Here is a 26640-nt window from a genome sequence, read left to right as displayed (position 1 = left end):
ATAAATGCCCGTTCAATACCCAAAAGGGTATACAGTGCTTTCCAAAACTTAGACGTGTACTGATTAGCCCTGTCAGATACGATCTTTTCCGGCAGCCCGGGAAGGCAGAATATGTCTCTGGCAAAGACTGTTGCTATCTCAGACGCAGGGGGAATCGTCTGAAAGGGAGAGAAATGAGCCAGTTTGAAAAAGGAATCTACTGTGACCATGATACAAGTATAACCTTGTGATGGAGGAAGGTCCACAATAAAGTCAGTGGAAATATCACTCCAGGTTCTCTGAGGGATGGGTCATTGTTCTAACAAACCAATGGGCTTCTGATACCGGTACTTACTACTGGCGCAAACCCGGGAAGCCGTGATATACTCTTCCACCACCCGCTGCATCCTGGGCCAGACGAACGACCGTCTGATGAGGTCAAGGGTGTTAGCACTGCCACTATGTCCTGCTATCTTACTGTTGTGACACCAGGATAGCACCTGTCGCCAGAGATTCCCCTGAAGAAGTGCTGGTTGACGAACAAACCTTCCATCCTGTCCACCCGGTCAGTGGCCCTGGGTACAAAACTGGGAGGACTTCTGACAGTGGCCAGTGGCCTCCTTGACTCCCTGGAGGAAAGAGGATATCTGTGAGACTATCTGGTTCCGTGGGAAAAGGTACAAAGTCTGTCCGAGGTTACCACGATGGGAAAGGTCATCGGCCAGGGTGTTTTGGCTGCATGGGAGGTAGGTGATGGGAAAATCATATGGGGCGGAAAACAATGGGCCCATCTGGCTTGCCGAGAATTTACACACTCATCTGCTGCAGTATGCGTATCTTCTTATGATCTGTGCGGAAAGTGAAAGGATGCGCACTGCCTTGAAGGAAGTGCCTCCATTCCTCACAAGCGAGTTTCATGGCTAGCAACTCCTTCTCGATAACCGAATAGTTCTTTTGACTGGGAGTGAGAGTCTTGGACAGGTAGGCCACTGGGTGTTCTAGCCCTGCGTGTTCCTGTAACAGAGAAGCTCCTACAGCAGCAGAGGAAGCATCAGCCTCCATTACAAAGGGTCGGGACTGATCAGGTTGGCAAAGGACCGGGCCGAGCAAAACAGCTCCTTGAATTGACAATAACCCTTCTCAGCCTTTTCTGACCACCGGAATGGAACAGCTCTCTTCTTAAGGAGGTTAGTGAGGGGTAACGCCACTGCAGAAAAGTCCGGAATGAATTTACGGTAGAAATTGGTAAGCCCAAGGAACCTCTGAATGTGCTTGACCGATGCAGGAACCGGCCAGTCCAGAATGGCAGAAACCTTCTCGGGGTCCTTCCTAACCCCCTGTTTGGAGAGAATGAAGCCCATGTAGGGGACTGATTCCACCTGGAACAGACATTTCTCTGGTTTGACGAGCAGGTGAGAAGAGTGTAACCGCTGCAGGACCTCTCTCAGATATCTCTGGTGATCGTGAGGCGATGAAGAGTATTTTAGTTTATTTTCTTAATTTGTACCGTGCACCCAACCCTGAGGTAAATGGGCACCAAAGCTTGAGTGAAAGTTACAGGCATATAGAGGCATTTACAGATTTACAAGAACAAGTGCAGTCGACCAAGGTTACATAGCGGTCGATGGTTGATGGAAGTGTGATCATACCAGACTTAGTGGTACAGTGAGTGAGGTATACAAAACAAGAGTAAGCGGGCACAATAATTTTAGTGGCAGGAGAGCCGAACACTAGCATCTCTTACCGAAGAGCCAGCTCTTTATTGAGGCTGAGAAGTAGGGCATTCCACTGTTTGGCGGCTATCACAGGCAAGCTAGCTCTGCCAGCTCTTTTTAGATTGAATCTGGGGGTGGTCAGTCTATGCGAGTATGCGGCTCTAGTTGGTCTGGCTGATTGGTGTTTGTTGAACTTATCTACCAAGTTTTTAGAGGCTGAGTTTGTTAGGCTTTTGTGGGTAATGACAAGTGTGCGAAGGGAGATTCTCTCTCGTACTGGGAGCCATCGGGCATCCTGTCTGAGGCTGGTGATGTGGGTGGATGTAGGGATGCTCAGAGCGGATCTTAAGGTGTTGTTTTGTAGGACCTGGAGTTTGTTGGGGTTCCATTCCGAGTAAACCAAGATGTCACCCAAGTAGACTATGGTTGACTGAAACAAAAGATCAGAGAATATCCTGTCCATGAACCGTTGAAAAACAGCTGAGGCGTTCGCTTACCCGAATGGCATCACCCTGTACTCGAAATGGCCAAACGGGGTCCTGAATGCCGTCTTCCACTCATCCCCCTTGTGTATTCTGAGGAGTGATTGATGCGTGTTTCAAAAAACAGCGAGGCAACCGCTGGGGACTGGGATGTCTGGATGAGACCATTCTGCAGATAAGCGTCCAGATACGTCCCAAGCGCCTTCTTCTCGATAAGGGAAAGAGAGAACATTCTTCCGAAAGGTACCAGGGTTGATGCGCACGCTGCTGCATGTAGCACTGTGTGCGAGCTCCGTAGGCAAGCCGACGGTCGGGGCTGATATCTTGCGAAATATCGCCCGGTTGTCATCCAAAATGAACGAGATGGTGTATTAAGAAGATAACAACCCACCAAAAAAAATCTTGTGAATAGACACAGTGGTTCCTGAGTTACACTGTGTAATCCGCGCACCCCCGGACAACCCGCTAGAAGACCCCGGTGCGCCACGTATGCCCTAAACAACGGGGCTGCAACAGACAACGGCAAACCTCCAGAAAGCGAAGTGGCTGCCCCACCATCACCCTGAACCGGCGGGGAAGCAGCAGTGGTCAAGACCCGTGGGAGTCGGGAGTTGTCATGATCCCAGTAAGTAAGCACTGTTTCCATTCAGGCATGCAGGAGAAGCAAGGTACATCACATCAGTCAGCAGGTCAAAAGTGGGTACACGCCTGGGAAACATGGCATTTGTACCATTCATAGCATATGCTCCCATAGTCTCTCATAGTGCTTACAGTGGTCTCATACATTAAACATGGCAGCGCTTATAGCACGCTCTATACTTATTGCAGAGGGAACTACTTAAGCCCTGCCTCCGCCGGAGCGCTGTCTTTGCGTCTTCTCTGCTGACAGCGGGTAACGCTACCCGCGTCTCTCCTCACAGAACCTGTCAAAGGAAAAATCAGAGACATTCGTTTTCACAGAAAACAACAACAGAATTCCATAGTTATTGAAAATACTTAACAAAGCGAAATTAGCTTTGAAGTTGTTTTTCAGTCAGCTATGGTTGTTCGTAACCGCAGCATCTTCTGTCAGAAGTTCTCAGACAGCGATAGCATCTTCAAGCAGCATTCATCATTCGCAGTCGCAATACCTTCATTCAGATGTTGCCTCAGCAGCCACTGCATCTTCCAAGGTATTTTTCCTCAGCTTTCCGAAAAACTGCAGACAAATAAGGTTTTTAATTAAAGAACAAACTTAATAGAAAATAAGAAAGCAGTAGTTTAAATAAATTTACGTACCTGAAGTTTCTTCAAGTTTTCACTGCTCAGTTATTGCCGCGCTCTTCCCCAAAAGACTGCAGTTACTCCACATAGATGAACTTACGCGAGTAGAAAGTTTCTCCATCCCGAGTAACGTCACAGTCATCCGTAGCCATTAGACTTCCGAGAACCTACAAGAAAAAGGGAAAATATTAGAAAGAGAGATCTCTCCAACATAGGGACTATTCCAAATATAAAAGACTATAGTATTTTCTCCAGATACTTACCCAAGAAAAATTCTGGAAAAGCAAAGACATTATAAAGGCAAGAGTCTAAATTGGAAGACCGAGGTGTTCAATAAAGTTTCTTCATTCCAACGGGCCACTGTAGAATAACAGGATGGAGAGCTCCACAAAACATAAACACAGGGGAGAAGGGAGGGATTACCAAAAGCACATAGTTATACCGTAACTTCTCAGAAATCCGGTATTATAGCAGTTCTATTGTTGTATTTGCTGTTTATACAGAAAAGGAATCCTAAAAGTGCCCAAGTAACAGGTCCACAGACTGAGCAGGTGTTACGCTCCCAAGGAGTTCAGGTAAGTGTTACAGGAGTGGGTCGGGACCGGCGTCCATGGCACAGCGGGATGCATGCGGGCGCTCGTATGTGGAGCCGTTGAGCGTCTGCACATGCACCGAACGCTGGCGAAGTGTCTGACAACTCTGGACGTGACCCCCCCACACCCCTGCGGACAGCCTGCGGAAATTAGGGAATAACTGAACACTTCCCTTGCCACCTTCAACGGTGCGACACTTGCATTAAGACCAGCGGGACCTGCATTCGGTAAACCGTACAATGTGCCGATTTGAAGACACAAGGGGCAACCACAGTGAGCTACATAGCTACAGTGCACCATATACATGCAAGGCCATCCCGCCTACCACGAAATGACATACAACTCCCCAGCGGCACACAGGGGTTGCTGGCGGGCCAGAACAAAGCTATCACAATAGCCTGTTCAAGAACCGAGGGTATGCGAGCCAGCAGAATGAGAGGATCCCATTACTGAGGGCTGTAAACCAAGAGGCCACGCATGGGGGTGGATGTTGGCCAGTTGCCACACGGCGAGCACAAGAGGGGCCAGATAGTCATTGAAACCGCACCAAAGTGGCAGCAGAAGTGATCCTTCCTGTGAACTGGCGGTGTGGTGGGAAGCACAACGGCCAAGAAACTACGCGGGCAGCAGGACGGGACTGGCGCTCATAGCCTTGCAGCGAATCTGCTGACCAGAGACAGTACCTCATACTCTCCGGCAGCTACGCCACAATACTAGGTGAACCCACCCTGGGGCCAGAAAAGCAGACAACGAGGAGACATATACCCACAGTATTCTAGATCCCTGCAGGCTGCGCACAACGCAACGGAAAGGCAGAGATGCCAGGGCAATGCACACAGCCAACACATACGAGGGCTGGCGGCTGGATATATACAACGCCCAGTCACCTTATTGTACTGAGCAATCCATATACAGGACAGCGGACTAGGTAAATTTTTAGGACACGTCACAGACCTGCCATAATGGCGGTAAAACCACCCAGAAACACCTGACCAGGTGACACCCGAAGAGGCGCAGGCTAAGTAATATGAGATCCACATGGGCAGAGCCACGGTTGTGACATGGTACAGAGTGCCCCCCAGTCAATATCAACAGGAAGGGCATGCACTGATACAGGCAACCACTGATCACTACCACTGCAGGAAAAGACACATAAGATACGGAACTGAAAGCAGGAAGGAGTACAATGCCCAGGGGAGGTGCACACACAACAGGACGCCATAGATAAGTTCACATCGCCAGTCACAAAGCTGAGCGCAGCGGACGACCCCGCCCCGCACAACCCATGACCTCCGCGCCATCCACCACTTCGGTCACCATGGACCTGCAGGCAGTCTTTGCAGCAATGCAACAAGGCTTCGTAGCACTAAATGATAGACTTGATGGGATTAACGCAAATGTTACAACAATGAAGAATCAACTTGAGAAAGCTACTACTCGCATCACAGAAGCCGAAACGAGGATGAGTGCAATAGAAGATACACCGGAATCTCTCCGGAACACTGTGACTGACATGGCCAAAGACCTGGGGACAGTAAAACTCAAATGTGAAGATCTAGAAGCGAGATCTCGCCGCAATTATGTGCATATAGTAGGGGTGCCTGAGGATGCACTCAAGGACCCGATGGAACCCGCTGTCAAAGATCTGCTTAAAGCACTACTGGGGGACCCAAGCTGGTCACCCATGTTTGTTGTTGAATGCACGCACAGGTCGCTAGCACCCCGTCCCAAACCAGGTGCCAACCCCAGGCCGATCATAACCAGATTACTGAACTACAGAGACAGGGACCTGGTGCTACGCGCTGCAAGGGAAAAACAAGAATAAAACATGGGTTTCAATGTTATCAGAGTGTACCCGGACTACACGCTAGCGGTACAGCAAGAAAGGAGATCATTCACGGGTGTTAAGAAGATGCTCTGAGAACGCACAATTCCATATGCAATGTTGTACCTGACAAGACTGTGCCTGCAGCACAACAATATAGTGTATTTCTTCCCTTTCCCAGAAGAAACCGCAGCCTTTGTGGAAACCAACATTCCACTGCCAAACAAGCAGAAACCAGGTGGCCCCGGGGGTGGCACGAGCAGGTCACCGACGCACGGACAAGAAGGAGAAGGTGATCGTACTGCTACAACATCCTTGAACAATGACTACGAGGTAGTATCGGCAACCAGATACAGCCAGCCGGCCTCCTGTAGAAGGACATGTTATGTAGACAAACGCCTCAGTTTAATGTGTGTTCAAGTAATGTAAACAAGATGACTAACCCAGGGCAGCAACGTTATTGTACCCACCCTCGGCTGCCATGGAAGCGGCCCTCATATGCAAGTGCATGACTCAGTTTGTTGGTTGGGAGGGGGAATAAGGGCAGGAGTTGAGGAAAATGTATAGTGGAAGTTTCGGGAACTATGAGGGTGGGGGAGGAAGGAGGTAGATCTGTTCTGGGAGTTAAAGTTAAAACCGCACAGTCACACATTGATCAGAAATATATGGAATGCAAATGCATGGGACACTTGACGACAACAGATAATATCAGAAACACTTATAACCAAACAATGGGGCAATTTCTACAAGGTTGACAGGATATTGCCTTTAGAAGATAATGTTCACACAAGAAGAGTAGGCAACATGCATCTGTATTGAGGCTACTGGCAGCCGACAAACAAGAAACCCAAGACAAGGTCCAGATTGTAAAACCAAACCCAAAAATGTTTACTGTGGTGTGGACTTAGATTTCTTAATAGAAGATGGTACAAGGTTGTGACAGAAGACAGAAGGATAGAACAAAACAGGAATGCTATCCCTGCCTATTATGCACTCTCAGCTAGGTTGCGGTGTTACAACGCCTGTCTAATAGTGACAGAATAAGAATGAAATTACCAACTTCTATGGTATGTAATACATTCAACCTTGTGAGTCCCAAACCACTCTCTTCCGGTTTGACTTGAATCGGAGGAGACTAACAGTAAAACAAAGGGAGAAAAAGGAGACACACCCAGGAGGAGAAAGAGGATCAATTTCTTCCTCTTTTAAAGCTCATGTGGCATCTAATGGGATGGACAATTCTTTAATAACCCATTGATTGTCACACTCACCCTGGGTTTCTTAGGTTCAAATGACACAAACAAAAGAAATAGGATATATTCCTATTTCCACAAAAGACAAAGACAATACAGTCACCACTTTGCATATAGAATTGGTTTTTAGCTAACGTTAAGTGGGACAATGTAAAAAGGTTTGCTCAAACTAAAAATGTAGGCTAATTGGTGCCTTTTTAGATGTAACAAACACTGTCGACCGGTTTCAGTGGCCTAACATTGATAGAGCCACATTCCTCAGGACAGTCTAAGCTTCCTCACAAGCTGGTATATTTTATGACTCAAAAAACCAGTCTGTGAGACAAGGTAAAAAAAAACGGTAGATGATTAGAGAAGAAAGGGGGACCACAAACATCCCATGCATAACATGGGCGGATGGGGTAGTCATTGCAGACCAGAAAGAAATAGAAAAAGTATTTTATGACTTCTACAATGGCCTCTTCTCACCACAGAGCGAAGCCCCAGAAGAAGAAATTGACGGGTACTTGGCAAAAATTCCCACTACACTCTCGTCCAATGAAACTAAAACTGCCTTGGAAACCCCTCTGTCAGAGGCTGCGATAACTCAGGCAATTAAATAATTACCGAACGGGAAGGCACCGGGCTCATGTGGGTTGGGAGCTGAATTCTATAAAGAATTTGCTGAGATACTGATACCCTGACTACACGAGGTCTGGGCCGAAGCCATGGAAACGGGCAGACTTCCAGAAACAATTCAAGTGGCAATTATAACCCTGCTCCTCAAAAAAGGGAAAAGCCCATAGGAATGCGGATCCTATAGACCACTATCATTGATAAATACTGATGCAAAAATATTTGCAAAAATATTGGCCATGAGTTTGAACCCTCTGATGCCATACTTGGTCCATGACGATCAGGTGGGCTTTGTGCAGGGAAGATCAACGGCGACAAATATACGACGTTGCTACAACATCCTCACTTTGATCCTGAAAAACATGCAGGGAGTGGCACTAGCTCTAGATATGTAAAAGGCCTTTGACACTGTATACTGGCCATTCCTGTTCAGGGTTCTGCATAACTATGGGTTTGGACCAAACTTTATAAGTTGGGTGCGGATACTGTATATGCAACCCTATGCCAGAATATGCGTCAACGGTTCCCTTTCGGCGATCCTCAACTTGGCGGGAGGCACACGTCTGGGATGCCCGCTATCACCTCTTCTTTTTGCACTGGTTATAGAGCTGCTTGCGAACCTCCTGAGGGCCAGACACTATGGGGCTGGCATCCCGCTAGCTGGTAAAATAGAGATTATCACTCCATATGCAGACGTCATTATGTTATGCCTCAGGCACCCAGACACCAACTTGAGGAAGGTACTACATAGGGTTACGAGATTCAGGGAATACTCCGGTCTGAAACTCAACTCAGCCAAGTCCAAGTTGTTTCTCCTCACAGAGGCTACCCCACAACCCGCAAACTTACATGGACTCAAATGGGCCCCCAACCAGGTAAAATATCTATGGGTGGAAATAGCATGTACAGCGTCAATGGTTTGCACTCTGAACAACAGGACGCTAATAGGGGTACTGTGCGTTAAGCTCGAGCGTTGGAGATCACTCCCAATCTCGCTGATGGGCAGACTCGCATTGATTAAAATGATTGTCCTACCCAAGTTGTTGTACCTATTCAACACTGTCCCAGTATGGCCAGGTAGATCGCTCTTGGACAGAATTCAGGGAGCATGCACGGCATTTGTATGCAACGGCCGACCCCAAGTAAGTTGGCAGAGACTTACCAAAACATACCCACAAGGGGGACTTGCTGCCCCTGACTTTGAATTATATTACCTTGCGGCACAGTCGCACTACACGACCTACTGGATAGAAGGAAACCCTAGCGCACCCCATACCACCGTTGAGACACACGCTTATGGCCCAACGGAACTCTTACACAGAGCAGCAGAAGCAAAGACTAGGAATGATAACACTATCAACCCGGCAGTGGTGACATGTAACGCCTGAGCCAGACTGGCAAGGCAACCAGGACACACTGTGTTGTATAACCCGAAAATGGCACTGTGGGACACGCCCTATCTCCTCCCAGCGCAAGATAAATCACTCGCCACACACTGGAGAGACAAGGGAATAATGCGATTTGGGAACTTGTTCTAGAATAACCAATTTGTCATTTGGGAGGAGATCAAAACCACCATAGCGGATAGCCCACTTCGGAAGTTGCAATATCTCCGGCTATGCTCTGCTATGGCAAACATATGGGAGGCATTCCCTGCAGAACAGCAGGCACACTTGGGTTTGGCCTACATATTTACAGCAAACACAACAAAGACATCTGCCTCCACTCTGTATAAAATAACATTAGTTACCAGGGACACTCCAACCACAGATACTAGAGAGAAATGGGAACATGATCTAGGCCACACCTTCACCGACACACAATATACACAACCTTGTGGACTGACGAAGAGTATATCTTGCAATTCACGGTACTGACTGGTAAATTATAAGATACTGCACAGAACCCATTACACCCCGGCCAGACTCAAGAGCCTATATCCCACCACAGATGTGAGGTGCCCAGGGTGCAGAAGCAAAGAGTCAGACATACTACCCACGCTATGAGTATTGGACTGAAGTGTGTGGCGCAGTGGATGAGATGTGAGACCAGTCTATTGGGTGGAAGCCAGAGGTGTGCCTGCTAAGAATGGTGGGCAAAATGAACCCCACCTGGCGTAAATTGCTTTATCTCAGTTTATTTCTAGCGAAGCACGCAATTCTGATGCGGGGGAAATGTAGGAAACCACCAACGAAGAGTGATTGGGAAAGTGACATGATGTGGGTGAATGACTGCGAGGAGGTACATACTGGACTATTACCCACACAAAACTGCCCCAGGGATATATGGGGCAAGTACAGGCAATATCTCTTTGACAAAAGTGAAAGAGATGAAGACTAAATTGGATTGTTATCGTTGAAGGAAAGTGATCCCAATATGTAAGATGTGAAATAATGGCGATACTAACGATGTAAAGTATATTAAAAATTCTGTGACAGTGCAAGTTAAAATAAAGCTATAAAAGGAACCCAACTCGAGTAATGAGCACGTTTTAAAAAAAAATAAATAAATAGGCCGACCAACCACAACCAAGAACGTTGGTAGATGCCATTAAGCTGCAATGTAGATTCCTTCATGGGAACGAGAGGGAAAGGGAGCGTTTATTGATCACACCTATGTGTCAAGAGAGTTCTTAGCATTGGTGATTGAGTTTGCAGTCCAGAGAACATCCCACAGCAATCACAATTTATTAAAGACCTCTTGGCAATCGGTTCATTCAGTGCATACGAAAATGTGTGCAGATTTAGAAAGCTGCAGCTCTGGTACACGCCTGAGACTAACCGAATCAGCAATACAGATCTTGACAGCTAAATATCTTTAAAATAGTGCACCTCAATTTAAGAGTGGAACAATAGCAGTAGAATATCAACCACTACTTCAGGTATTAAAAAAGACAATAAAGTCTAGTAACAAAGAGCCGAGGTCTCATCTACATGAATATAATCAAGAGCTGGTGGAAAAAAGGAGGATTGTAAGGAAAGGAAAAAGAACAGCAATCTATTATAACACTGAATAAACAAATAAGGAAGCCAATGAAGCAGAACAAAGATACAAATCATGGCTCAGACAGCACATGATCAAGATGTATCAGATAGACTCAGAAACCATGCAACAATCCATCTGTGGAAAGTACTCGTGGGCATTTTGGTCACTCATTAAGAAAACCTCAAAAGAAACAAACAACGCCCTCCAGAATAACGTGGACGAGAAATTAGATTGACCACTTTACAAGTCTGTATAAAAAAACAGCTAAGGCTTTAACACCCGAAAGGAAGCAACCAGAGAGTAGCTGGGCAATATCCCACGACTTGGAAACAATTCTAAGCATAATAAAGAGACTAAACTGCTCCAGAACTGGGGACGCCGGATGGGATCACCAACTTTGACTTGAAACAACACCCGGAGGTTTGGCCTGTGTTTATAAGTAAGGTTTTTGAAAATTGCAAATCTACAAAATCAAAACCAACATCGTGGAAAACGTCCCATGTGATACCGATCTTTAAAAAAAGGTGCCAGAGACAACCCCCAACACTACAGGCAAATAGCTCTTTTAGACACAATAGGGACATTTTTTGGAGCTTTGACCCTGGATAAACTCCAAGACTGGACAAGAGCCAGTGCCACCGCTGACCCGCTGCAAGCTGGATTTGTCAAGGGGTTGGGGACAACAGCGAACATCTTACCGCTAAGCACTCTAAAGTCCAAATGCAAGGAGAACAAACCGCCCGTATTTCTCGCATTCGTTGACCTGGTCCAGGCGTTTGACCAGGTCAACAGAGAAACTCTATAGAGGAAACTAAAACTCCAAAAGTGCCCGCGGTCAATCCTGAACCCCTTAAGAGCCTTATATTCAGCAACATCTATGAGCGTAAGACTGAACCAAGCAGGGCTACTATCGAATGTAATAACAACTGAAAGGGGAGTTAAGCAAGGATGCCCATTGGCCCCAGCCCTATATAACGCTTATATAGGTGACTTCAAAGACATCAAAAAACAAGTCAGATCTTTTCCACCTAGGCTGGGAGAAGAGAAGCTGTCCAGGCTTATATATGCAGATTATATCATCATAATGGATCAGACTATGATTGGCCTTCAGAGACAGCTATCCAACCTACAACAATATCTGACAGACAACAACTTGGAATTAAACGAAAATAATGTCTTTTGAGAAATCTCAGAAAGGAAAAGACTGAAGAAAAGTAAGGCTGGACGGGATGCCATTGGAAAAGGTCTCCAGCTTTCGCTACCTGGGAGTGGTATTGAGCAACAGCACAAATGAAACTCCAATGCAGGAGCTCCTCTGCGCTAAAACTAAATCATTGGCAGCGTAAACCAAAGCCAACAAAAAGAATACGTACGCTTCTCGCTCATCCCGATCATCAAATTCTATAAAGCAAAAGTGGTATCAAGTTTAAGCTATGGAGCGGAAGCATATTCCCTTTGGCCTAAACTAGAAGGGCTGTTTTGGCACCGAGTACTGCAGCTGCCGAATTCAACCCCAGTTGCAGCAATTCGAAGGGAGCTGGGAATAATGTCGCTCAGAGGTACAGTGGCACGAGATTGGCTTATGCTGTTCAGAAAGACGACTTCCAAATCCACCACTCATTATGGAGATATTAAATAAAGAAATAAAAGGCGCAACTTGTAAGATGCTCACAGGATGGGCAGAAAATAACAGGCTTCTTCTTGAATCGCATGAAAGGTCGGAAGATGAATTGAGGAACAACCCGAAAAAGGTTTCCAAGCACTACTCTGATTGGACTAGATTCACACCTTAGAAGAAACAGCAGTTCTAAAACTTTCTAAGGCCTTGCCATGCAACCAGATAAAAATAAATGAAATCAGGACTTATTTAGCGAAATTTCCAGACAGAAGAACCCGGCAGAGTTTTCTCAGGATCCGTTTGAACTTGTTATATACTAATGAAATACTAGCAGCACGAGGTCAAGCGAGTAAAGACAACTGCAGTTACTGCAGTATTCAGGTTCAAGTGGAAACCATCAAACATCTACTCCTGGAATGCCCAGGGTCATGAGACGAACGCAACATGCACCTGGGCCACCTACCTAAAAGTTTGCACCATTATGATAGAGAAGAATGGTGGTGCAGGCTAATGAGTGGCGAGAAGCCACTGTTCATTTTTTCAATCATTAGGCAAAGACTGGCCCCCTGAGGAGTGAGTTGCACACTCAGGGGTGTGGAACAGTGACAATGAGTCAACTAATATACTGGACCCACTCACGTTAGCAAGCACATGATTAGGTAAAAGCAGTGAAGAAAAGAGAGATTAAAAACTGGACCAGGAATCAATCGATTTTTGGAATGGATTAAGGCAATGAATCTGTAGTCTTTTGTAAAAATTGTTTATCAATTAAATCAAATAAAAAATGTTTTTAAAAACAAATTAAGCGGCAACCCAAGTCTCACACCAGAGTCTTCACCAAAAACAGACCGAATTCCTAATCCATTCCCTCTTCCCGCTTCTCCAACATAAGCAACGCCACTACACTTGACTAGGGGCTAGCCACACTACACATAAACACTCCAAGAATCAATTTATAGTTCACACCCTACCATCTCTCTTGAGATTCTCAGTCGAGGTCTCATGGCGCGCCGAAGTTCAGGCAGCTCTGCATGTGGAGAAGATGCAGAAGCAGCAGCATCGGAAGAAGTCATGCTTCCTGAGTGACCCCTCTCATTGCCACTCTTATTCGGCCTTAAAGAAAAAGAGCCCCCACTTCCCCTAAGCGGCTGGTACAGGTGCTTTTTCCTACCCAGTCCTCCACGGCGGAAGAATGGAGGAACTTTTGCCTGAAGATGTTTGACATCTTTGCCAAGGCACTGGCGGCTGTGGCCCCCGGCACCTGTGGCCCCCGGCACCTGTGGCTCAGGCAGCAGCCCTGTCAGCTTCGGCTGTGGCACAATGAATTCAACCCCTCTTTCCGTGACCGGCAGGGTACCTTCAGAAGACCACTCTCACGCACCTTAGGTGCTAGACCAGGTCCAGAATGAGAGCAAGATCTCTTGCTACTGCCAGAGCCACCCTCGAGCAGCATGGCTGCAGCACAGACAACGGCATTGTTTAGTGCATATCAGCATTGTGGACACCACGGCTCTGCAGGATACCTCCAACTTCCTAGGAACTCCTGGATATCTATGATGTGCGATATCTCCAATTAACAAAGAAGGCGACAGGCCCCTTTTGAGCTTGAACCCAGGAGTTCTAGGGAGGCAGGAGACTTCTCTGAGAAATATTACAGAGGAGGTGAGTGTAGAGACTGGAGGGGCATGTCTGTATTTCTGCTCCATATACAGTTGGGGTAGGGGCACACAGCACCATAGCCAAGGTTCTCTGTATGCTAGAATTGACGAGCAACCAAGGCTGAGACTCAAGGGAGGTGATGCAGGCTGGTTCTTAGGTACAGTAAATCCCCAAGGCCCCACAAAGGAATGTCCACACACTGTTAGGTGCTAGTGTAGGGGCCTCATTACCAGTGTGGCGGTCCAGAAACAGGGGTGCCGGTAAACTTACCAGAACCCTTATTTCCGGACCGCCACACTGTCTGCCAGGGGCCCCGGTAGTCACGGAAGCACTGTTATCAGCAGTGCCGGTGCTTCCATCTCCCCATTCCCATAGAGCCCTATGGGACTCTATGGGGAGTTACAAATCCAGGGCCTGACTTCCAGCACTGCCGGGACTTGTAATGTCCCAGTGGCATTTGGAAGTCAGGCACCAGATACAGTGTTACAGGGTTGGTGGAAACCCACCGGACGTACCAGCGGGTTACCCCCAACCTCGTAATGAGACCTTAGATCGTTTATCAACTAACATAGATTTAAATAAGTCGGGTTCAGATGAATATATATACAGATAAATAACACATTTTGTACTCGGGCAACACTATCCTAATAATGGCAATAATACATACTCTGTCGTACCACAATGTACTTGGATTCAGTGTAAATGCACTAACTAAGAAAAAAAAGCATGAGAATTCTAAGCAAGGTGTAACTTCATAATTTATTGTAGGAAGGCAGGTTAAATAAGGAACATTGGCACAATGGTTTCTTTAGAGTAGATGCACAATACTTAAGGAAAGGTTAAGTTGTACTTCAGCTCGTATGTTACAGCCCAGTCCAAATATGTTCAATAATAGTCTGCTTCTCTTTCTACAGATCCCAATTCCCCAAAGTAATTGGGAAGCCACAGGAGAACAGGAACCAAGATGAATCTGGTACCCCCAGATGAATCCTGAGGATGGAAGATGCTCTTCCTCGTCACAGTATCTTTGGTGCCTTGGGAGTTGAAGTGGTGGAGTTTCTTGGCTGTACTCGACGAGACCCCTTGAGGATGGACCCCCCCTCCTTGGAAAGAGTAGTCGCTGGGATGCCGATGTTGAGAAGAAGGGGTCCAGGCAGTGTCGGAAAGACAGCACTTTTGGTCTACGCGGTGGTCTTCCTTGGTAGGTTGGTACTCCGGCTGTGGATGTCCCGTGAAGGTGAAACTTGCTGGGGCCTCGAGAAAGCAGGTCTGAAGAAGATAAGACTCTTGGTGGCCATGGAGGACTTTCGGTGGTGACAGGTGCAGTGGCAGAAGTAGGGGGCAGGTTTTGGGATTTCACAGTATACTGCCTTTAGTTTCTTCGGTGCTGCAGCCACAACATGGACCTTTGGGATTGCTTCTGGTGACCTGGACTCAAACACTGGACTGGACTGAACTGTGGACACTCACCAAGTCTGGACACTCAGTCGTCTTCTTCAGATTTTGGTGGCGGGAAACCCATCGGCAGACTCCCTGCTGCAGGCAACGACCCTGGACCTTCTCTGATATGGACAAATTGGCATATGTCGTGGCAGGGATGCCCCCTGAAGGATTATTCAATGATCTGGAACTTTCACAGCTCCAGGTATCAAGCAGCACTACATTGAATCTCAAATCTGGAACAATGGTTTAATGAAAAATTAAGTATTTAATCAGAAATATATCAAATTTAATTTACTCTTCATGAAAACAAAAACACATCAATGGATGTGGATGTGATGTTTGTGTATGTGGTACGATTTGATTTGATGTATGTGATTAGGTTCTGGGTTTTATTCATCCAATTTCTGCTGTTGTATGCATTGATGTGTTTTTTGTTTTCATAAAGAGTAAATTAAATGTTATGTATTTTTTATTAAATACTTATTTTTTCACTTAAAGAATGCACAGTGATCCAATCCCATGCTCAGGGCAGATCTTCCATTCGGCCCCAATCAAAAGGGGAAAGAACACCAGTAAGGCTACAAAGCATACCATGTGCCTTTCCCTCTATACCACCGGGAACAGGAGGGATGACACCAACATACCTTCTTATAAATCCACAATCTCTACTATCCCTTTAAGTACTTTAAACTCTACAAAGTCTATTGGGTCAACTCAGTGCTAGGCTTCTACCACCTCAGCCGCAGGGGATCCCTCATTGCCCGGGAGACCAGGTAACGCCAGGTCAGCAAGCAATACAAGGAAGAGATCAGGGACCCTCATCCGGACACCACGCCAAAGGCTCACGTTTAGCACACAGGTCTCAATCTCCAACCAGGCCTCCACCTCCACGAAGAGATAGTCTCCTAATATGAAAACGAGAAGGGGAGCTGATGGATACAGACCAGGACACAGGTCCAAGGGACACAAGCTCTTCACCCACTTCCAACTCTCCTCACCAAGAGGATACTTGGGATACAGATGACCCAGACCAGGAAACACAAGGTATTCCAGCACAACCTTCTCCACCAGACGACATTGGTGCTTTCCACGCATGGTCTCAACGGCGTGACAGGAATTTGGGCTGACCCAGCAGAGGAAAAGAAAGATTGTTTTCTCATTGATCATATGGGTAAGCGCCGAAAAAAAGCTGTATTTGCAATTGCCATTTTAGATCACGTCTGGCAAGAGGGATTGCAAACACTGAAACACCCTTTCACTGAAACTGCAGTAATGGGAAGACTAGACAAGAAATTCAAGGCACCAGACACGACCCCAAAATGTCTAACCTCTCAACCCTCTCCGGAGTCGGTAGTGTCAGCTGCAGCAAGTCGCAAAGCGGGTTCAGAACACAAATGTGCTACACCCCCGGAGAATGAAGGCAGAAAAATTGATGCTTTTGCCAAGAAAGTACTAACCATCGGGGCAACGACAGTTAAAGCAGGCAACACCCTGGCAATAGTGGCCCCCCTCTGACGACAAAATGTTGCACTGGTTGGCTCACATCTTAGAGCATTTGCCCGAACACAAAAAGGATGCCATGACAATTGTATGTGAGGGCGAGGAGGCCTCCAACTATAGTATAAATATTGCAGTGGACCTTGCAGAGATGGTATTCATGAAAATTGGTAATGGGGTCGTCCAGAGAAGACAAGGGTGGCTACGCTGCACCAACTTTAGGCAGGAGGTGCAACATAAGGTCGTTGACGTGCCATTCGAGGGGGAAAACATTTTTGGCGGCAAAATCGATGAGGCTCTTAAGGCAATGAAGGCGGCCTCCAATACTGCTCGATCATTGACTGCCTTACAGTGCCGAAGGCCTTTTTCGTCCCTTTCGGGGAGCCTCTGGTCATACCAGGTTGTCTTCCACAAGAGACTCCAAGGACTACGCAAGATCCAGCTACTACTTCCAGGGATATAGAAGGAACTACCAGTCTCCCAACACAGCAGGGACTACTGCCAACCACAGCACAAACGCTACTCGGCCACCTCGCAAAAAGATAGGCAGAACAAAGCCCTGCAATGACTGCCCCAAAGGCGCACCAATTGGAGGAAATGTGGCGGTTCATTTCGACAGGTGACAAGCAATTACAAAGGACAGATGGGAGCTAGATGCCATCCAACACGGCAATCTGTTGCAATTCAAACGCGTACAGAAACCCTTACCTCCCGTAACGGTGTCACATCCACACCGTTGAATTTTTCAGCAAGAGGTGTGTCAAATGTTAGAAAAAAGGGCAATAGAAAGAGTTTCTCCTCGATCGAGGGGGAAAAGGAGGATATTCAAGATTCTTCGTAGTAAAAAAGCCAGATGGGAAGTGACGACCGATCTTGAAAATTAATAAACAAAAAAATTAAGAAAGAAATGTTGAAAATGGTCACACTACAACACGTCATAAATGCTGTACAGCCTCACGAACATCTAGCGGCTTTAGACTTGAAATATGCCTACTTTCACATCACACTACAGTTGAGGCACAGACAGTATCTCAGATTCAAAGTCGGGGTAAGTCATTACCAGTTCCAAGTCCTTCGATTCAGCCTCAAATCAGCACCCAGGACTTTCACCAAATGCCTAGCGCCAGTGGCAGCTTTCCTCAGAAAACAGGGCCACCACATCTACCCATACCTAGACGACTGGTTGGTCAGAGGCCCAACACATCAAGAAACCGCGACTTCACTGACGCAGACAGAAACTCTAGATGACCATCACTCCTGTCCTGCGCTCTCAAGGTCACTGAAATGGTGGACAGGGCTCGACAACATCTCAAAAGAGATGCCACTGGTTGAACTGACTCACGATTGTGACTGATGCCTCGTTGGTGGGTTGGACAGCCCACCTAGTCAGACACCAGATCAAAGGCCTGTGAACTCTCGAAGAATCTGCTCTACACCCAATTGTCCTGGAGCTGCGAGCAGTCCATTGGGCCCTAAAATCCTTTCTTCCTCTGATCCAAAATTCAGTAGTGCAGATCCTCACGGACAATACCACCACAATGTTTTGCCTGCACAAGCAGAGAGGAACGAGATTAAACACCTTGTCTCAGGAAGCCCAAACCATTTGGCACTGGGCTATTCACAACATCGCTCTGCAAGCATTCCACCTACTGGGATACACAAGGAACAGGCAGACACCCTGCGCAGGGACTCTACACAGTCCCACGAATGCACCTTCACGGCAACCAAATAAATAAGATCTTCTCAGCGTGGGGCCAGCCTCCTCTGGACCTCTTCGCCACAATGCCCAACAAGCAATGCAAAGAATTCACAAGGGGGTGATACTTTCCCATTCCCATGGACCGACATCTTCACATATGCGTTCCCTCCACTTCGCTGATCAGGAAGACAATCCAGATGATCCGCAGATACCATTGCAAAATAATCCTGGTGGCACCATACTGGGCCAGATGAACCTGGTTCCCGGACCTCCTTCAGCTATCGGCGGACAGCCCAATACATCTGGGGTCCCACACCGATCTCCTGTCGTAGAACAACGTGTCAGAACACGCCCTTGTAAGTTATGGCATTATTGGAAACGTTAGCTCTTTCATTAGAACCAGTTGCACGGTCTAGTCCTCATGTAACATGGCTGCTGTGTGTTTATAACTAGGCCTCGCCCACTGCTCAGCGCATTATCCATGCCTTTTGTGCCTTCTTCCCATGTACTCTCTCTCTCGGTCGGCATTACTCTGCCGTTCCTCCTCTGTTTCCATACTCCCTCGCTCTTTTCGGCATCTTGCCACCACTCTTTCTATCATTTAACATCTATCGGCACCTTCTGCCGTTCTAGCTTCCTGGTTCATCTCTTCCGGACTGGCTTCTCTTCACAATCTCACGTGATCCTCCTTGTTTCTTCGTGGCATCGAATTTTCTTGGTAAGTGTTAGCTATACTTTTCCTTTGCTTTCTTACTTTCTCCTTCTGTGCTTTATTCAGGCTTCCGAGCTATCGTCTGGCAGTTATTCTGCCTCAAACCCTTGCACTTCAGACCCCAAAGCTGCAGTTGTTTCTTCCGACCAATCTTCGGATCCGTGCCCTTTTCATCAGTATTTGGCAATACTTTCACCTTCGTGATACTTCACCATTTTTCATCTAAGACTCCCTCAAGGTTCTACGGCCATCGCAGTGCTCTCATCCTTCTGGCATATTCCACCTTTTTGTGTATTTCTTCACGGACCTCTAACATCAGCAGGATAATCAAACACCAGGGTTTTTTGTTGCCAATTCAGCTTTTTCCCTGGTGATTGGGGTTTGGCTCCTCGGGGTCCCCCGAAGACAGGTCCCAATCCCTGCCAAGGTGGCCTCCGAGGGAGCCAGACCCTATTTGCACGACAGAAGATCCAAAGAAAAACAAATAAAGGATACCCAAAGACCCCAGAGGAAGATCTCATCCAACACCAAGGGCAGTGATTCTGAAAGCCAAGATGAGGAGCAGGTTGGGGAGGGCAGGCTTTGTCGTGACACAACGGTGCAATCCTGCATCATGACCCGCTCTACCTAAAGCTAACAGTGTGGCTCCTGATCACACTGAATTCGGCCACCCAGACATCCCACAGGAATGCCAGCGCATACTGGCAGCAGCTAGGGCGCCTTCCCCTAACAGCTCGTACAACCAAAAATGGAAAAGGTTCTACACATGGTGTTCGCAGCAGTCCAACCTGCAACCACTGGCCATATAACCACAACAGGTTCTTCCTTATTTGCTGAAGCTGGCAAAGGAAGGTCTTGCTATCTCTTCCATGAAAGTACACCTGGCAGCAATCTCCAGGTTCACCAGAACAAGAGGGAAACCTCCTCTCTACAGTGACAGGCTGCTCAAACATTTCATAAAGGGACTTTTTCACGTTTTTCCACCAAAGAAAAGAATACCACCAGTGTGGAGCCTAAATCTGGTCCTAGCCGGCTTCATGAAGCCCCCTTTGAACCTCTTTCTTCGGTGCACATCAAGTTTGTGACCTTCAAAGTGACATTCCTGATCGCTATTACGTCCTCCAGACGAGTCTCTGAACTACAGGCGTTGGTGGTGGACCCCTCCGTACCTCTGATTTGCAAGAGACAAAGTAATCCTCTCCACCAATCCCCACTTTATCCCAAAAGTGCCATCCGAATTCCACAAGAATGCAGCTATCATGTTGCCTACATTCTTCCCGAACGCCAGCTCCCCATCGTAGAGAGCATTGCACTCCGTGACGTTAAAATACTACTTGGACCGAACAAAATCCTTTAGAGCAGCAAGACAGCTCTTTATTGCTTACGGACCCTCGAACAAAGGGAAAGCCACCACAAAGCAGGGTTTCACACGGTGGATATCCTCAGCGATTTCCTTCTGCCATGCAAAGGCCAACAGGCCACTGCACACTACAGCCAGGGCACATTCTATAAGAGCCACAACGACTTTGGCAGCTCTCTGGTCGGGAGTGTGCCCATCAAAGACATTTACCGGGCGGCAACATGGGCAGTGCCCCACACATTTCCTAGGCACTACTCCCTGAAGCAACAGCACGCAGAAGACGTGCAAATGGGACAAGCAGTCCTTCAACAGCTGTTCCAGTAAAGTAAGCCCTGCATCTGCCTGGGTTTTGTAATAATTACGTATGTATACTTCTGGCATGGCCGTAAGAATGCAGACGTTTTCAAATCTTTGTTTGCCTGGTTTTCTCCTCCATACATGTATACTGCTATAAAATCTATTCACAGCATGTGAATCTATGAAAGATCCAATGCTGGAAAATGGAGTAGTTTCTTACCTGTACCTCCATTTCTCCAGCGTTGGTATCTTTCATAGATTCACATGCACCCTCCAGCCTTCCCCCTACAGGCAAAAATCCTCGACATGGGGTTATCCTCCAGCTTGAGTGGTTCAAATCTGACGGGAAGCTGCCTGGGCGGAGCATACTCTATTTCCTATTGATAGGGATCAAAAGCACCCACGACGACGTTGATAGGACACTCAAGGTGTCAAATGTTTTTCCATAGGAAAAGTACTAAATTAAAGTAACTGGGGATTCCCAGCCTGGCGACTGGTAATATTCACAGCATGTGAATCTATGAAAGATGACAACGCTGGAGAAATTGAGTTACAGGTAGGAAACTGCTCCCTTACTGGCTAGAGATAAATCTAATTCAGCTAGTATAATTTTCATTCTCCAATCTAACAAATCCTTTCTTGTTGGAATTCAAATTACAGATCACCCTAATTTGAATCGTGAGTTCCATACCTAATTTTCAATCAGTGAAAGGTCAATTTAAAGGACTCTATTCGCTTTAATGCTGCACTAACTAATTCCAATTCACTCATTAGCCAATAAATGCACAGTAACTCTGGGTGATGGGAAATACAACACAACATTTAACTTACTTACTGTTCCTATGAAACGCCTACGCATGTATCGGCATTAGGGTGCTCCACACATGCACAACCAATACTCACAAGCCTGTTAGATGTTAAAAAATGTTTGTTTCAAATATGACTCGATCATGAGACATGTAGCATTCTTTTGATGCTTCAAGTTAATCATGGTAGCAAACATTACAATATTAGTTTCTGTTTCTCTTGTGTTTCATCTGTTATCCTTATCTGCATACCCATCCTGTCTCTGGTATGTATATATATTTATTTGTTTTCCTTTTAATGTATGTTCACTTATACTGATATGCCTTCAAATCAATGGCTATATATCTTTTCTGTTACTACTTTTATTCATTGTCAGCCTTGAAAAAGATGCTTTGTTGAAACACGTGTAATGCTGAATGCACTGCAATGTCAGGCTGAATGTTCTTTAACAGACATTCATACAATAAAGCTTTACAGTAAAGCACACACCACTAGTACTAATCTTTTGTAGTACTGTATTTTGAAGTTATGGGTAGAACCTAATTGCACTAGATGTGCAGCTTGCAGACTGATTGACCCCTTTTTTGGTTAAGCGCACTGGAAATCCAGTTTACCCACACACATTTTTTGACCTATTCTGGATTAGCTGAAGGGGCGTAGGGAGGAAAGGGAGAGATTGAGGAAGAGGCTGTTGCAATAGTCCAGCCTAGAGAGGACAAGAGCTCTGGAGACATTGAGCTTCTGGGGGAAGTTGAGGAAAGGGAGAATACCTCTAAGAAGATGAAGCTAGAAGTGGGCCTTCGTGGCAAGGTCCAAGATGTTGGGGGAGAAGGAAAGAGTGGAGTCAATTTTGGCCTCACAGTACAGTGATGGTAGAGGTCCCAAGGAGGGCGGCCAGAGGAAAACAGGGTGCAGGTGTCCGAATGAGAAGGATCCCATTCTTGCTGGCATTAAGACAGAGGTTGTTAGCTGCACACCATGCCTGGATCGCAGTGAGTCAATCGGGGATGAGAGAGGAGGAAGAGGTGGTTGTAGAGTGAGGTTTGTAGGAAAGCTGTGTGTCAGCATAACACTGCAAATGGGGAGAGGAGGAGGAGATTAGGTGAGCAAGAGGGGCAAGATAGATATTGAAGAGCCTTAGAGATAGGATAGATTCCTGGGGGACACCACAGGTAGAGGGTGTGGGGGTGGAGGAGAAAGGGCCCTGGTGCAACTGGCAGGGTGGTTGGTGAGGAAAGAGGTCAACAAATCCAGTCCCCTGTCTGTGATGCTGAGGGTATCACAGAGTCGTTTTATGAGGCTAGAATGGTTGAATGTGTCAAAGGCAGAGGGAGAGAACCAGGAGAATGAGAACAGCAGGAGAGTTTTAGTCAACATTTGTGAGCATGTCTTCACAGTGTTCAGGAGAGCAGTTTCCGTGCTTCTGGATGCCCGGAATCCTGATTGATGGTCATGGAGGCAACAAACAAGTTCAGTGTTAAGGATCAGTTGGGGGTGGACCAGTTTCTCCAAGAGTTTGCCCAGGAAGGGCATATTGGAGATAGGGCGATAGTAAGCTGGGCAAGAAGGGTCTGCAGACGGCTTTAAGAGAGGGTGCACAAGGGAGTGCTTGAGGGATAGAGGGGAAAGAGCCAGTGCCGAAGGAGTGGTTGCAGAAGTCACCAATAGCCGGGGCGAGATAGAAGATGTCCTTAATGGTTCTAGAGGAGCAGGGGAGCACCTGTTTGGAGGGGACCTTCATAGAGCGGACAGGTTGAGAGACCTCATCCAGTGCTATGGGCAGGAAGGAGGTGAGAGCGGGATGGCAGGAGGGGAGCCATATGGGGTAGGAGGCAGGAGTGCAGATGGGGGTAGAAGAGAGTGAGGTCAGGATGTCCTGAGTTTTAGATGTGAAGTGGGAGGCCCAAGCGGTGCTGAGAGCCTGAGAGGGAAGGGGAGAGGTAGAAAGTGCAGTTGGGTTTGAGAGTTCCTTGCAGGTATTACAGCAACCTCTGTTCCCTCCGCTCCCCAGGGTGCCAAACCTCAGTGACTGGCTTCATCACTCGTCACCGGTCGGAGGGAGGCTTTCCTTGTTGAGCGCGGAAAGGTCCACTTCTCACTATTGGGCCTTAAAAGTCATCCGTCAGGGTTATTGCCACCTGTTTCTCCAGTGCCCACCGGACCATGGTCCTCTGGCCACCCCCTTCTCGCTAGATCCCATCCTCCTAGAGGAGGATCCGTCAGCTTCTGGTGAAAACCCTGATCGAACTGGTTCCCCACTCACATCGAGGAAGGGGGTGCTACTCCACCTATTGCCTGGTGCCGAAAAGGGTTGGAGGCTTGCCCCATTCTAGATCTGCGACTTCTGAACTTGTTCTTACTCAAGGACAAGTTAAAGAGGGTTACTCTAGCCCAGATCCTGCCAGCCCTTTATCTTCTGTGGATCTTCAGGACGCCTACTTCCAATTACCGATTGATCTAAAGCACAGGAAGTACCTGAGGTTCATAGTTGGCCAACTGCAAAACCAGTTCAAGGTCCTGCAAGTTCATTCTTTAGTCAGCACCCAGGGTTTTCACCAATCTGCTGGTAGTGGTAGCGCTTGCCTCAGGAGGGAGGGCGTGCATGTCTTTCCCTACCTGGAGCTCTCTCACTGGAGGTAGCGTCGGCGCATCTGCTCCACACATGCACTCTTGCACAGTTTGGATTTTTCCATAACTCCAAAAAGTCTCAGATTCTGCCGTCCCAGTCTCTCGGATTTATCAGGGTCGTCTTGGACACTCGCCTGGCCATGACTTTATCGCCCGGCGATTGAGTGGTGAACATCTTTCGTATGGTCAATGTCCTTCAATCACGGGAACAAGTCCGTGCCTCAGCCTTCCTGCGCCTTCTGGACCTCATGGCCTCCTGCATCCTAGTGGTCCTGGAGATGAGATTGTGCATGAGATCACTTCCGTGGCTTATCCGTTGCCAATGGTCGCAGTTCCAGGGCCACATGTTGGACCTTCTACAGGCCTCGAGCCCGGTGGTCCAGTAACTCACGCGGGGGGCCATGTGGGACAACTTTCTGAGTGGTTTGTTGTTTCGTCAGCCATGACACCAGGTGACGAGGTCACTGACGCATCTCTGATTGGCTGGGGTAGTCACCTGTCAGATCTGACAGTGAACGGACTGTGGTCTCACGCAGAATCTGGGGAACACATCAGCTTGCTGGACTTGAGGGCAATCAGGCTGGCCCTGGTCGCTTCCCCCCCTCAGTGAAACACAAGACTGTGCTGATACTGGCCTGACTACACAGTGACAATGCACTACCTTAACAAACGAGGTGGCATGGGTTCCTTGGCTCTTTGCAGAGAAGCAATAAAACTGTAGTTCTGGGCTCTGAAGAACAGTGTTTACCTGATGGTGGTTCATCTGGCCGGATAGTAGAATGTCACAGTGGACGTTGTGAACAGCTAGACTTGGGCCTCCCATGAGTGGGAGCTTTTTTTGGAGGTTCTAGAGGAGATCTTCTCTTTTTTGGGAACTCCTTATGTATATCCTCTTCTTCCAGTGCCAACAGAAAGTGTGATTTGTTTTTTCTGCTCCAGGGAATTTCCTCCTCTGGGAACTTTGGGGATGCACTGACGGTCGATTGGACTTTCAACCTCCTTTATTTATTCCCACCGATCCCTGTCATTCTGCCTATTTTCAGCAGATTGTGCCTATTCGGAACAACAATGATCCAGGTGGTCCCAGACTGGACCCAGAGAACGTGGTTCCGGAGTTGTGGGACACGTCCATCTGCCCTACCTGGTGCCTTCCAAGGAAGGTGGACCTGCTCTCCTAATCAGGGGGCGAAGGTTCGCCATTGGAACCTCAGCAGCCTGAACTTTAATGCTTGGCTACTGAGAGGCTGAGATACGAAGAGTGGGACTTGTTGGACAATGTCCTCAATGTGCTCCTTTCGGCTCAGAGGCCAGCTACAAAATACATTTATGCCTGCAGGTGGAGTACATTTTCAATTTGGTGCCAGGAGAGGGACCTGCATCCTTTATTTTGTCATCTGTCCCCTCTGTTGGATTTTCTGTTTTCATTGGCCCTAGTGGGCCTGCAGATTGGCACTGTGAACGCTTACCTCCCCACGATTTCTGTGTTTAAGAGGTTCCCAGATTAGGGCTCCTTTTTCACAATCCCCACTGTTATGCAGTTCGTTCAGGGTTTGTGTAACCAGTTTCCTCCATGCCAGTTTGTGGTTCCGGCGTGGGACCTGAATTTAGTTTTAACATTTCCTATGGGCGTCCCTTTTGAGCCCCTTTGTTCCTATTTGATTAGATTGCTCACCCTTAAGGTGATTTTTCAGGTTGCCATCATTTCCACGAGACGGGTGTGGGACCGCCATGCATTGTCTTTTACCTCCCTATTTGGTTGTTTTTAAATAGGTGACATTGAGAATGAGATCCTCTTTTCTGCTGAAGGTGGTCTCGGATTTCCATCTCTCTATGAAGATCCATCTTCCTGTGTGTTTTTCCTCCGCATCACCCTTCCAAGGCAGAGGAGCGATTCCATCGGCTAGTCCCTTTATGGGCCGTGAAGTTCTACATTTCTCATTCTAGAGAGGCTAGGGAAGGTGACCAGCTTTTTGTTGGTTACGCTGGTGCTCGTGCCAGCAGGGCTGTGGCCAAACAGACCCTGTCCAGGTGGATCATTCTCTACATCTCAGAATGCTATGATCTGGCTGTGAAGGATGTGCCTGAGGATTTCAGAGCTCATTCTGCCAAAGGTGTGACTGCCGCTGCTGCCCTGCAAAGGGGAATCCCTGTCCTGAACATTTGCAAGGCGGCAATGTGGGCATCTCTGCACACGTTCACTAAGCATTACT

At 47.3% G+C, this 26640-nt stretch overlaps 1 protein-coding gene across 2 annotated transcripts in view; it reads left to right on the top strand.

Annotated features, from left to right (window-relative positions):
* MIA2 (MIA SH3 domain ER export factor 2) overlaps positions 1-26640 on the top strand; it is a 2742135-nt gene that overhangs the window by 2164286 nt on the left and 551209 nt on the right. The gene's annotated exons all lie outside the window — the stretch shown is intronic.

Source organism: Ambystoma mexicanum, chromosome 14, assembly GCF_040938575.1.
Source record: "Ambystoma mexicanum isolate Mex_15411 chromosome 14, UKY_AmexF1_1, whole genome shotgun sequence".
Lineage (NCBI taxonomy): Eukaryota > Metazoa > Chordata > Amphibia > Caudata > Ambystomatidae > Ambystoma > Ambystoma mexicanum.
This window is presented reverse-complemented; position numbering and strand designations above follow the sequence as displayed.